General features: G+C 42.0%; 1 protein-coding gene across 2 annotated transcripts in view; it reads left to right on the forward strand.

Moving 5' to 3' along the window:
- The first annotated feature begins 2,381 nt into the window (after positions 1–2,381).
- Positions 2,382–14,578, forward strand: part of LOC109462928 (D(1) dopamine receptor-like) — a 28,313-nt gene continuing 16,116 nt past the window's right edge. Inside the window, exon 1 of one of the 2 annotated variants that reach the window (XM_019759556.1) lies at positions 2,382–2,463. The gene's annotated coding sequence lies outside the window, so the exon portion shown is untranslated. Of the gene's footprint in view, positions 2,464–9,961; positions 9,996–14,578 lie in introns of those variants that run through there. The other variant, XM_019759558.1, reaches the window with a different exon arrangement.

Here is a 14,578-nt window from a genome sequence, read left to right on the forward strand (position 1 = left end):
TCAAGGTCCTCCCACACAGTTATAAAGTAGAGTAAGTGAACAAAGACTACGTGTTACGATGCGAAAATGGTTATAATTCGTCGCATTTCAATGTATAAAATGCGTATTAAAAATGTGTAAATGCGTGTATTGAATAATCAGTACCGTCACAGGTTTTAACATACTATAAAATGATTGATTTGCAAATGATGCCGCCTGCTGACTTTATCATGACACAGCTAGCCATTACTCAGGGAAAATCATGGAATCAAATTCAAAAGTCTTGTTTTGCCCCTCGCACGGATGGAAAGAGGGCAAACCAACATAACATTACTAACCCGCGTAATAGCAGTCAATAAACTAAAGCATCCTTGCCTTTCTAGGTAAGTTGTGGTAATAACATTGAATTACAATCTTCGCTGTATTACAGTATTGTAGGTGTAAGCTTGCATCTCCTTATCCTTCGCTTTCTTCATACAGTCTTGCCCTGTCCTGTTTGGGTTTCCATTCTATCGTATACGTAACCTTCTGTCTATCGTAAATATAATTTATGTACAAGGCACGACCCATGTTATATACTGCAACAGATTATGAAATTATGTATGTGGATCAAATCACCACGGTGAAAATATGACCAATTTGTAGATACGAATGTAGATGCTAATAGTATTTTACACCGAAGGGTGGTTATACCGGATATACAGATAGATTCTGTGCTTGTAGTTGTGACCGCCTTGATTGTGTTTTGTTTCTGAGAGCTAGGGCCTAGGAAAAATGTTGCGTTACCGTTTACCTGTCCGACCCTGCAAAACAATCTGCAGGTGATGAAAATATGTACATGCATATTAGATATACCAAATCTCCACGGTGAAAATATGACCAAATTGGAATAGGCAGATAACTCAGCGTGTTGCTTGTTACTGTGACGTATGTATTGAGCGGTATGACTCGGAAAGAAAAGCGTCCTTGACCTTTGTGCAATTGATCAAGATTCATGCCTTTCTTTGACAAAATACCAATGACCCTAGTAACATCATTTTCGCTTCCTGTTGTAAATATGATTGCTCCTTGAAGTGTCGGTTGTTTTGACGGAACCGGGACATGAAGTAAAACTCCAAAGCTTCAGAGTCGTTTTACTGCATGGGCTGTTGTTTCAGTTGCTACGCCCTGCAGCTAGCTCTTTGTAACTGTCTTGTCCGTCCGTTTTGATTGTAGCGCTGTGTTTTCTTTCATGAGGATAAAAGCCAAGCGGCAAATGCTGTGTTTCCGGTTACTGGACCAAAAACCTGCGAACCGTAGTTGTTTTGGGGATCGATCGATGGTAAAGAACATTTTAAGATTCTGTCAGGTGCACTTAGAAGTGTTAAGCTTCAGGGAAGCACTTAGCTGAGACTATTCATGACCAGCGTTTGTACCCTCCTTCTCGCCACTCTCCGTGCAAGACTTTTACGTTTCTGACTTAAGGAAAAGAGGTGATGTTTCAGTCTTTCACGTAACTGGGACCCTCCGGCCTTGTTAAGCAGTGACCCCTGGTATGGACAAAACGTCTTGTTTTCTACTAGTATGTTATACATAGGGCCTCCAGTTGGCCCTGGTTACCCCTAGCTCCGAGATTGTTTAAGACTTTGTATCTAATGTATGTAACACGGAAACCGTCCCTGCACTCACTTGTTTACTCTCCAAATCTGAAGACATTTTGTTTGTTTGTTTGTTTATTTATTCACATATAATCAAAGAGAAGAACAATAAAATGAACATATTACAGTAAAATAGGATATGCAGGGGAAAGATAAAAAGCCATAATGGCACATTCAGCACCCTTGCCAGTTATATGAATGAAATATTTAGCTTTGGTAAAAGCACTACACAAATTCACCACAAAATGCTATGTAAATTTAATTACCCAAACCAGAACAAGATGCCAGCGTAACAGAATTTTATTGAAACGTGTCTCTCCCGCTCTCACTACACAATTTACATTTCCATGGGAACCACGCGTCTAGTTTGGAATTTAGATAAAAAAATGGTGGTGTGATGATGATAATAAAACAGGCAAGGTTAACACGCCGCGAACTTACATCAGTCATAATATGTTCTGTGTAAATCGAACCTCTGCCTAATCATCAGAAAGAAATCACCGAAGAATGTCGAACTATTAATTTAACAGTCCCTGTTAGCTTGATATTCAGTTTTCAGCTTGCTTGCATACTTTATTTTAGCGTGAAGACAATAACATACTAAGCCTTAGGTAAGGTATTTGATTGACACCTTCTGTAGGTTTCTTATGCCGTCTGCGAAGCTGTGATTGGCTCAGCAGTCTGTTTTAAATGAGAAACCCCGCCCACCGTTTCAGAGCGCTCCAGCTACTGCCGAGCAGACTGTAGAAGCTTCTGGCAGCCGGCAAACGGACGCACCGACGGTCGTCAACCGTGGAGGAGTCAGGATTCGCTGTATTGAGAACACCTACTACATACAATTATAACGGTAAGGGACTTTTCACTTGGTAGGGAGTGTGTGAGAACGTTAGAATAGTCGTAGCCACGGGACATGATGCAGATCATACGTTCCCACAGGACATGTTTATCAATTTATCCTACAGACGCACGTGCAGGCATAGATCAAAATATTATCGCAATTTTTGCATGTCATTGTGTGTTTTTTCCATATAGATATCATTATGCTGTAAAAAGTATGAATATTAGTATCTTTCAAAAGTCGATATAATCTGAATGACAATTCATTATGCAATGAAAAGTAATTCGTCCTGTATTACATATAATCTTGGTACACATCATCGTCAACTGATACACTGCTGGTCCGCTGCGAAAAATGGTCGCCAACAGTTCAGCTCATCTACACGTGAGCCTTAATCATTACCCATTTTCAGGTAAGTCTGGCCCTGTGCTGCCATGGGGAGCTATGGTACTATTACGGATTCCACCGAGCATGATGTAATTACCAGTGTATGTGATACTCTGTCATAAATAATAAAAGACTTGGTAGCCACGACGTGCGAACTCAGCTGTAAAGTACTCTTACAGCAGATCATGAAGCCACTAATAGTCTCAGCATGGCCATTACCCCATGTATGATGGATAGTCTTGTCCAGACGCTTTATACACCAGGCCTGTAAGAGCGATGTCTTCCATCAGAAAGCAGCCAAGGCTTCGCTTTTTGAATTGAAAAATGTAAGTAAACATACGGCAGCAGGCTGTGTCATCTGCACGGGACGTAAATCAAGTTATCAACGGTTACGGCTTGGCAGGAAGAGTTAGTTGACGGGTATTTTCCAATACATCAGTGTCCTGTACAGCCTCCTGGGAACGTGATGTACGGCAATGGTTGCCATGTTTGAGGCACATTGACTCCACGTACATCGTTTTCTGAACCATTATGCTTAAGTACTATAGACTAACCTTCCATACATTTAGTCCTAGGCTATTGGATGGGAAAATTTATTGATAAAAACATCCAAACGAAGCCTTGGCCCTTAAGTTATATCTATATGTGAAGCATTGGAAGATGTTATCTGAAGTTTACAGTGAATTATTTTATTTTTAGTCCACAAGACAAGTAAAATATCCAGATAAATGTATTTCCAATCCTTAGAAGCAATCACAACCACTATTTCAGCACCAAGGTCGGCTAGGTCTCTGTCTGTGCCCAGCCTTGAATCGTTAAATGCTGCCAGACCATACCATTGTGACGATTACTAACCACCTTGTTAGTTCAGGGGGAATACCGGTGCACTGCATGACCTACTGGGGTAGGGGTCAACAGCATTGGTTACATTTGACAGACACATTGAATCAAAGAAAAAAAACCCTTTTACTTCTGTGTGTTAATGGGATTACAAGGAATCGAAATCCTATTCTAATCTGGATTTCTGTGACTGATATGATAAAAAAAGCACCGAAGTCCTCAAAATAAACATTAGCCTTTCGTCGAAATTCGTCGAAATGTCAGCGTATTATGGTGTTGGATATCTAGGTCCCATTTCCGATACCTTCTATTATAAACACCACAACACTGTGCCAGCTGTTTCACTTTGAGTGAATTCTAACATTTACACATCACTCTCTTTGCTTTCTGGAAATTGAATACTGAAGCCTTTAAAAGGGTAAGAGAAGGTTACTTAATGTGCTACTGAGTCACCTCAAATACTCAAGTACTCAAGGACGGCTTCTATTACTAACATCCCGGAAGCTGCCATCGGAAGCTGTCACGAATGTTCCGGGGAGGATTACGACATTCCACAGCCTTAAACCTGCCACCCGGTTCTCGTTGTACGAGTTTTGATTTCATTCGGTGGATGAAATCTACAAAATCACCACGTTACGTGACGCACCTTACCTTTCTATCGTAATACGCTGTTTTCAATAAGTGAACTGAAGAACCACCTGCCGGTCTGTATACTGGTAATCCATTCTGCCCAGCCGCCCATGATGACGTTCTTTCCGTAGAGATATCATCTGATGTCCATTTTCTCTTATCTTGTCTCCAATTTGACGCCAGCTAACTAATTGACCTTTAATGACAAGGGATCAAACCTTTAGTGCGGGTTTTGTAAAAACACTTTTTAAAACAGCACTTTAGTTAAAGTAGCCGGAAGTGTCATTACGACTTGAATGTTGGATATCTGCATATCAAGCACACGCAGGTGCCCTTTCCTCAGCGCTAGCATTCACAGAGTGTTGTCTGACGTGCATATTCGTAGCGCGTCCCGCTACTACTCTACACTCCCACATCAGAATTGTAGAGTCGCTATGAGCACTGTCAGTAAGAAGCACGTGTTTCGCATAGCTCCCCACGCCCACAATACAAGGGCAATGTGCTCCAGTGCCTTTGATGCGTCATCAGATGAATTGAAAATGAAAAAGGACGGCTCCATGTAGAAGATTTGGGGTTTGAAAGTAAGCGGTTGGATAGTTTATTATCACAGGCACACAAAAGCTGTAATCCTAAAGTCCTTTAGCACGGTAATGGAATACGTAAGGTACGTGTACGAGTATGTTATCTTGTCACACCACAGTATCCAGGTGTGATGCGCGCAAAAGAAAACTGCTGGGAAGGATTCGCCGGCATTAGTAAGGCGGTTACTGCCATTAGAATATGATTTCCTAAATTAGGCATGCTTCAGTCAGAATCCCCGTTGCCCAGGAAGCATGATGGTGTTTTTGCGTAACCAATGCCCTTGTGACTGCGCAATAAACTCTGGAATTGTAATTACGATTACCAGGGGATCCGCAACAAATGTGATTTATTTGCAATGGTTTAACAGCATTTCGTCAAAATGTCAAAAGTTACAAGTGACAATGTGTCATTGAAGACGAGAACAATGCAAACATCAACTCAGCAGAAACAGCAAGATCGTCTTACTGAAACTTGAGCTAGATTGATTTGACATTTGCGATGTACGTGAGGCATGCAAAGATGCGTGAATACCTCTCCTGATCGATAGGCAATGAATACGACACTTCACCAGATTCATTACATAAGTCCCCAACGTGTCGTATTATGTAAGCGGTTTTCATAATGAACTGTCTTACAAAGGTCTTTATCCTACATGAGCATTGAGCATTATACATGTAATCACCAATGACTATACACAGCGAACAATATTTGCCGGTAATTTTGGTGTGGAAATGACTTTAGACTGATGGAATATGGACACAGTAACGAGGCAGAAGAGTTTATTTCAGGCCACATTTGTCTCCATGTAAGCCACAGTAGCTTTTCCCTGTCTGCTTTCTGAGAACCCATGTCTCACACATTTACATGCGAGTTTGTCAGAGCCGGATTCTGTATTATTGGCAATGACATTTGGTGCACAGTCACACAAACATTAGCGTGGGCTAAGGGTAACGTTAGCCTGTTGGTGGTAATAGCTGATACTCGTAGTTAAAAGTACCACCTTCTTCTAGATGCTAGCGACATGCCATAAATAAAGATTTAATATTAAGTAACAGCCTGTAACCGCGAACTATAGGACTTATGTAATGATATTTCATTTTGCGGTGTTCATGGGTCTTTATTTTGGCCATTATTATCTCCTTCTCGATCTTTAACCTTCGTGTTGATTGAATCCTGTAAGGGAAAGGACCATCAGTGTTTCTATTCAGGTAATACATGTAGTGATGTTGTTTTCATTACTTTTAACGGGATTTTGGACGGGAAACTAGCTGAAAGTGGATTGTACATGCGCCCTCCCAAGGAATCACTCCACGTTTTGACCAGTACATGAAGAATACGTAGTCTCAATCTAGGTCTTGTGTCAGATTTAACACGTTTTGTGACGGTGATGTGCATTTGATTCGTTCCACTTGTTGTATAGCACACCCGCAAGGTATTCTAGCCACGCAGTTGCCATCACAATCTAATTTTGTACTTGCCATTTATAACTCTTGTTCGCCAGAGATAAGAGAAGGTACACACACCTGGGTCTACACTACCGTATCTAGATACAGTAGAAAACGATGGAAAGGTTCGTCAGAAGCCTGCCACCCCTTCAGCAGCACTTAAGCATCTGTGACACTGGAGACTTGTTAAGCACCAAAATGTTAGAGTGCATTTTGATACAATTGGACGTGGCATTCCTCACCATCATTCCCATCGGCGTAAGTACTGAGACACCCCGTCCTTCCACATCCCATTGCTGCCGGGTCCTGGTCAAATGTCCAAGTAATTACCTGACCTCCCGTCTTTCTTTTTCCAGGTGGGGTCCAGCTTAGTATCACTCTGGGTAGGCACATTATATTCTAATGGTACTCAAATGAAATGTACATCAATAGAATTCAACGTTGCGTTGGGTCCACATCTTAAATTGTGCTCTTTTTAGTCTAAGTGTTTAAATGGAATATCGACTGAGGCAAACGCCAAGCACTAACTGAATGTGACAAGACAATTGAGAGCCAGATTACTGTACCTAATCCCACATGTGGCAATCGGCAACGGCCACTTTTCACAGTAACACCCCTGAATGTGAACTCGTGCGTGCAAAGAAAGGATAAGTCGCTACTCTAATGTGTTTTCTTAACGAACTTAGGGAGAAGTGCCTTTTCCATGTGGACTGATGTAAGCATAAAGATCCTGCCATCCATCTCAAAGCGAACTCTGTAGCCTACAACACGTGCAGAGGTAAGACAAGTAGTTTGGTGCGGCCAACAATAATCCTCTTCATTATTTCTTCGACTCCTGGCGATTTCTTGGGGGGATAGAGACTGAATACAACTAAATCAACGTTAGCACGTTACGCCCTTTAGCCTTGACCAAGCAAGAAACAAAATGAATCCAATTCGTTTTTTACAGAACTGCTTCACAATATAAAATACAACAAAATGAAACATAGCCCTTAACTTGTTGCACGAAAAGGCCAATGCCATTTGTTATTGAGACTGTGCCGCCGTCCACTTGCAACTCTAAAATCAATTTTGGGGGAAAAAGACGTTCAGTATACAATGTATGTGACTCTAATTTTTCAAAGTGGTGAAGTATTGTCCCGGGTAAGCCATTTAAGCCAGGGAAGCCAGGTTTAGCCTGGAGTTAAATCTTCGCCACATGTACACTACTAAATATGTTCAGCAGACGACATGGATCACCAGGGACGCGTGTTTGTCATCGTTTAAGTTACTACTCCACATTTATCATGGCTGACATTGCTTATGTGTTGTATGACTTTGGGTCTATCTGCGTTTAACATTACATGTATCGTTACATGACCCCTGTTACCCATGCACGGAATGGTGTCTTTGTCAACCCCGCAGTTTCGTGATGTTATCAGTCTAAAGTACCTAATTTCCATTCCTACTATGGTGGTATTCTTTGTCAGGAAAGGCTTACTAGCGGAGTGGAAAGTAGATATATTTCCCCTATCGTGTAGTTAGATAGAGGGATCACAGGGAAATGTTCCCAAGGTCAGGGTTGATGGTAATGGAAGTCTTGTCATAAAGTCACTTTTCTAATTTATAGATCGTTAACTTCAAGGTTAACTTCCTGCAATTCCATAAACAGTTCTGATTATCTCTCTTCCTGGTGATCCTGATGAATTGATAAGAGCAGCAGTATTACCCATTCCGTGCTGCCGCTGTGCCGTCATCTGTGTGTGCTGCATGCATGTCATGTTGTCAGTAGCACTCTCGCCTTTTTCGCTCTATCGCCTATTCTGGCGTGAACGCGCACTGGCACGGATTCACTCCTTTGACTAAAACGGCAACTTTTGCAAAGCATCGATCGTCCAAAAATCCTTCTTGAAATCTTGGGTAGTGCTGTACATTAAACTGACATCAAACGACAACTCAGGTAGAGAAGAATCTAACGCTACCAAAAACAGATTTTCTCCCACCCAAGTGAAATAGAGTCTGTTTTGATGATGATTGATGTGCCACATCAATAATATTGTTATTATTTCATGCAATCACCGTTTCGATTATAATGTGTAAGCCACAGTCAGTGCTTATACAACGCAGATGAAATTCGACATGTCGAGAATACAATAAAATCTGGAAAGGGCCGTAGTATTGTATAGGTACAATGTAAAATGGAGTGGCCTTGCATCCTCAACGGCCCTCGTGTTTAGTCTTTTATAAACATGCATAACTGGACTGTGCAATTGGGATATCAGACCGATAAATCTATTTCCATAAAATACATCTGTCTTTAGTCTCGTCCCTTAAGACAAACCGCACCATTGTGTAACCACTCGCACGGACTTCGGGGAAACGATTACGATTTTAAACCTCGGTAATTGTGCATTTCCGCGGCATTGATCGCGCTGGGTGGAGATTTGCCTGTACTTGAATTACGAGCTACACCAGCACATCTCAAACAGATAATCAATGTGAAGAGACAAATCTGATTCCCAGTAAGGATGGACAACTTTTCCACCAGCACGATGCCGTCTGATACTGTGGAGGCTTATGAGATGAGAGTGCGGCTACATCATCATTATCTTCGGCGATGGCTCGTGGACTGAGTATTCGTGTCCGAAGTTTAAGAAAGTGTTATTTGCACAACCGACTTTATTGAAGCGTAAAAGTGTTCACACATACACACACACACACACACACACACACACACACACACACACACACACACACACACACACACACACACACATACACGCGCGCACACACACACACGCACACACGCGCATGTGTGCGCAGTTTTTGCAAAAGTTTACTTCAACTAGGTGGCCTCACGCAGAGATACACACATGTTCAGTCATGAGCACCAAGCGCAGAAGCCACGATTAATATTCCGCTGGTCTTGGTCTTCATTCCAAAAGCTTGCCAATAATGCGTTTAATACCCCTTTTCCAATCCCGTCTAAGACAAAATCAATCTACTGGTCCGTGTGGATGGTTTGGACTAGCATGACCCTTTAGAGGTTGGTGGAAGTCACATAACGGTGAACAGTGCGAGGACGGAACCTCAGCAGTCAGCCTGTGGTCGGTTCTACACATGCCGCCCACATTCAGCCACTGCTTCCGAGTTTCAGGAGATTTCATCATGTATGCTGTAAATTATTCAATATCATAATGTATGACATCGTCGTAATGCAAAATAATCATGTTTTACTTAATGCTTGATTACACCTACATATCCGTAAGATTAGACTAAATATAATCTACTCTTTCTTGATTGCAGTTTGTACATGCACATGATTACAATACACAACTTACAACTACCGACTAGCATACTAATGACGCCAGGATGGGGAGTTTTTGGTTCAAGTCTGTTGAGTTTCACAACACTTCCTCGTTCTGGGATGCCTGGAGAACAAAGGTGTGTTTGCCTTGGGGTCAGATTTTATTGGATTTGATGACCCTGAAAATTACCTTCGCCATTGCCATGTGTCCCTGGTGTGGACAATCACGCTGATTCCCTGTCCGCCGACTGATGATTGATTTTACGCTGATACGGAGGGATCCCGTGCATTGTGAATAGGACAAGTGCGTGGTGTTCATATCTGTACATTTCATGGCATCTGGTGTCTGGTGTGGCTGCTGTTGCGACAGGGTAAGAGGACAGCTAACATAGTATTTAGTTTTGATAATATAACCAGCTGCAGATGATAAATCTAGATTTCCACCTTTGCGTGAAAATAAGGTTCTCGCTGTAAAGATTGCTTTTAAGTTAACTATTGTTTCATTTTGGCTCTTAATCATTACCAGAAGTACACATGCTAAATCTCGTGGCTCTTTTCGGCAACTACAATGGACAAGGGTTTACATCCCGTCCTAGCAAGTCTTTCTGCCCCTGGACAGTGCATATAAAACTTCCACCCTAGTTGCAAGATGAAGGGCCTTTATCGGATTGGCCATAAGTTTCCTTTCGGTAGAGGTGTTATTAGTCACCCTGCAGCCTCGCACTTTCAACCACGAGATTTGTGAGTTCTCAGCACCAGTCTTCGCGTGAAGGTCTAATAAATGCAACGTTGTTGCTATGCGATATGCTGGCTTTGGGTGAAATGGCTCATGATGTCTCGTCCAATATGTTTGAGCTGTTGCCGAGCACAGCGGTTTATATGCTGGATATTACTCATGCGGTGGAGAGGCACTGATAGGATCCATTCAAACGGCAGTGGGAGTCTTCCTTCGCTTGGTTGATGCATATTACGGACATTTATCTGATGGAGACGTCTATCTGCCTTTGGAATAAGACCACCCACGTACAGGAGAGTTTCTTGGCATTTTTTCTTTGCATTGCTTCATCTACATGTGCATGTCCGGGTTCTAGATAGGAGAAAGGGAACTTTGTATTGATTTTTACATGCTCAATGATAGGAAGAGCGTCGGTGACGGCCTCAACTTGTGAGTTTCTGTCGTGACGTGGCTAGGCATAGAGAGAGATGTTGTTCACCGACAAGTCTGAATTGACCTGCCGACTTCCACCCCCCTAGCTTGGCTCGGATTCTGTTCTTTTATGACGACTGTTAACATGAGACAACAACCTTGGTTATATGTAATGAAAGTGATGGATTACCAAGTTCTCCCTGACTAATGACTTTCACAGCCGTTAATCCTCTAGTGTCAGACTCAGGCGGCAGCGTATGGGTTAAAGCTGCTTATTTGATTGGTCGCCAATAATCACCTGGAGGTAGGTAAACGTAGGATATATAACTGACAACTGTCCATGTTTAAGCCGCGATGAAACCGTTTTATTGGTTGTCTGCAGTAAGATTTAAAGGATAGATAGCTGACCTTTACATCGTAACGATATCTACAGACAAGCAAGACGTCCAAAGAACGGTTCATGACACAGACAATGAGTATTTCTGTTTCTTGCTGATATTTTTTGGCTGTAGAGATTGCTACAGTATTCATCAATACTGTCCTTGTAACAACATGTAAAACACCCGAACGCTGGCGAATTTTTCAGACTCAGTGGTTCTTCAGAGTCCATTTGTCCTTTGCCTGTAGTATGTCCTCCGTGACGTCCTTGTCGGTGTCTCCAAGGAAATGACGTCAGCACCTGTCGCCGTGAATGGTTTATGTACGTCAGCAGATTCAGCCAAGACATCTCTTCATTACAAAGACGATATCAAGAGAATTTCACATCAGGATGATGAGGAACGTCCTCTCCTTATGTCCTGTTATGAAGTCACACGTCAAACGCTGCGAACCGGACTGCTCCGGCACCATTTTGCATGGATAGTGGTATTCACGTTGCCTTTTCGAACACTGGCCATTGCAATTTCAAAAGCCAATAAACCTGTTACAAGTTCAGATTCTGCCCTTTACGTCGATAGTATCTATTGACTTGCTGAGTACCTCCGGGACGCCTCACGCCTGTGACGTTCTCCGTGATACAGATCAGTAGTCGCTCGTCTTGCAGTCACATTTATCTCAGACATTCAAGGCATTGTCGGAAATATATTGGATTCTCACTTGTTTGATAGTAGATATGGTGTTTCTTGTTATAATTAATGGGATGTCATTAGAACTTTTGATGGCCTGAAGGCCTTTTCCAGTGAGACTGTACCATTGGAACAACTTATAACTTAACCGACAATAATCAACATTAGATTGACTGTATGAGAAGTCATTTCATATTTACCAAATGTAAGGCATGGTCATTTGAGGATGTGTTTTTTTTTGTTGTTTGCTTGCTTGCTTGCTTGTCTGTTTGATGAGCCTTTGCCTATCAAAAGCGATTAGACTCGGCAGCTATACTAGGTTTGGATGCCAGGCTAGATTCTCATTGAGGTCATGAGGGAAAAGGTCAGGGTCAGACCAACGATAACAAGATGAGCTGAAGCATTCACGCAGTTGCTGGCCCCATAGATGAAAGTCTCCAATTAATATCAAAGTTGAATCCCAGGGAGTTGGGAGTAATTTCTACTTCCTGTCACGCCAGCAGAAGCCGGTCTCCCCCTGTGAACTGCCGATCGCCCGCCCGGCCCGGACGGCAGGGTCGTGCCCGCAGGGGCTGGCTGGCGTCACGGCAGCGTCATTCGGGGATGCAGACGGTGGTTCTGGGCACAAAATCTTCCAACCGCCAGAATAGAACCCAATCAAGTGTCTTAATCAACTCTAGAAATGCACTCCTACAATACCGCAGGCTACTGCCGCCCTAATTTTGGAGCGCCACTAATTCGAGACGAATACACGGTTTGGCCACCAATAAAAGCAGCAAGCAATCGCATTTATATGCCTGTCTGTGGACTTCTACTTTCTTCAGTCGGTCAGTACCAGCCAAATAGCCTAGATCTTCCACTTAGGCTATTTGCTACAGTCGCAAAACTACAATATGACAATCACACTACAGTCATACAATTGGAAAAACACAATTTTCTGCATGATACATAACAGGGAGACCAGCAGTCATATAAAAAAAACTTGGTGACTAATTGAGTCAGGCTTGGGAACGATTTTGGCATGATTATACCATTTTATGAAATAGCTGAACCCGCGACAGAAAAACCAGAATTATTATTTTTTATCAGTTGCTCTTGAGACTTGACAGCGTTTTTTGTTAAGAATTATTGGAAAAACTTCACAGAGATGCTCATCACATAGGTCCTCTTGGTATCCCCGAGAAGAAGATGTAACTGCTTGTTAGAGAAAAACTGTCAGAGTTTGTATGATGCATGGTGTTTAAGTTTAGTTTTTGTCAGGTACACTTCGCCGAAGGCGTTTAACGTGGTCTTCCTGTGTTTTCCTGAAGATATATCTGTTTAAAAATGCTCCCTGAGACGCATGGCAGGTGGTTGAGGCGTTATCAAAGAACAAGTTGTCACGATTGGTTGTCATGATTTGTTCATGAAGCGAGCGAGCCGAATCCGTTCAATCCTGCTCCAACCTGTTTCTTATCTCTGTTGCCAACGTTAGCCAAATAAATTACTCCGGAAACTTTTTCTAACTTTGGAATTGTTTTCCTTGAGCTAGAAAAGCTGTGGAAACAATCAGGTAGTTCGTCCTGAACCTGACAATTCAAAACTGCTGGTGACCTTCTCTGTTTATTAAATTAGAGCAAAACATCATTGCATTATCTCATGATAGGGTACCATAACCATTACCGAGAGATAAAATCTTGGCTTTGCAAGTATGTCGTAGTTTGTCTTTGACAATCGAACACCCACGTAAGCATATAACCGGAAACATTTGGAAACGCCATCGGGGCAGTTTTTTTTTTACAAAGATCCATGCCGAAAACTCCCACAAAACTCTTTATGGATAGAATATACATAAAACCTAGGATTGTTTCAGACTCTACATGTGAATTCACATGGGTTTTATTTAAGTTAATTCATTAGGCAATAGAAGATGCCACCCCAGCCATGCCAGAACCTTTCAAATTACTGCGATTCTGCTACCAGGAGTTTTCAATCAAAGAGCGAGTCGAAAGCAACCTGTACGTCCTGTTCCCTAAGCCATGATTACATCTTCATGATTGTGTTATTCAATGGAATGGTTTGAAATGTTGTGAGTGCAACTTTCCTGCGAATGGTGGCGACTCTCTCCCAGTGGTGCTACGCTGTTGAATTAAAATGCTATTAAAGTGAGGAAATTACTACTCTGTGAAAAGTAGGGCACCGCTTCATCAGTTGAAATTGGATTTTCAGAGCCACTAGTGTACGTTCAACAATAGTGTACTTCACTACTCTTCAAAGGCTGCCGCAGATATTAGTTGACTTGTGTTTTGCACGCCCCAAGCTGTAACATCAGGCAGGCAATGACTAAAAACAGGTTCATTCAGTCTGGTAGAAATCTGACAACGAATGTCTTAAATATGTATAACTTTATTGCGCAACAATTGTACAGTGTACAAAGTATGGCATCTACTAACTTAAGCAAGTACATGTAATACATACAGATTCCATCTGAGGTGTCTCTGATATGTACTGTATCTACTGATATCTAGGGCGTCCATAGGCAGTAAATTACTGTTTTAGTGGTCGAAACTCAGTTAAAATGGTTTAGTTCTTGAAGAGATAAGGACTGAATGTTTTGCCAGGTCAGAAGCGTTCACAATTAGAAAGACGGTAGAATCTCACACATATCCACATATGTATATATATATATATATATATATATATATATTCGCATACAAAAAAGAAGCTTCTTTATTTAGTAAACATATTCACACATGCTGTGCTG

The sequence above is a fragment of the Branchiostoma belcheri genome, unplaced genomic scaffold (assembly GCF_001625305.1).
Source record: "Branchiostoma belcheri isolate BF01 breed outbred unplaced genomic scaffold, Haploidv18h27 scaffold120, whole genome shotgun sequence".
NCBI lineage: Eukaryota > Metazoa > Chordata > Leptocardii > Amphioxiformes > Branchiostomatidae > Branchiostoma > Branchiostoma belcheri.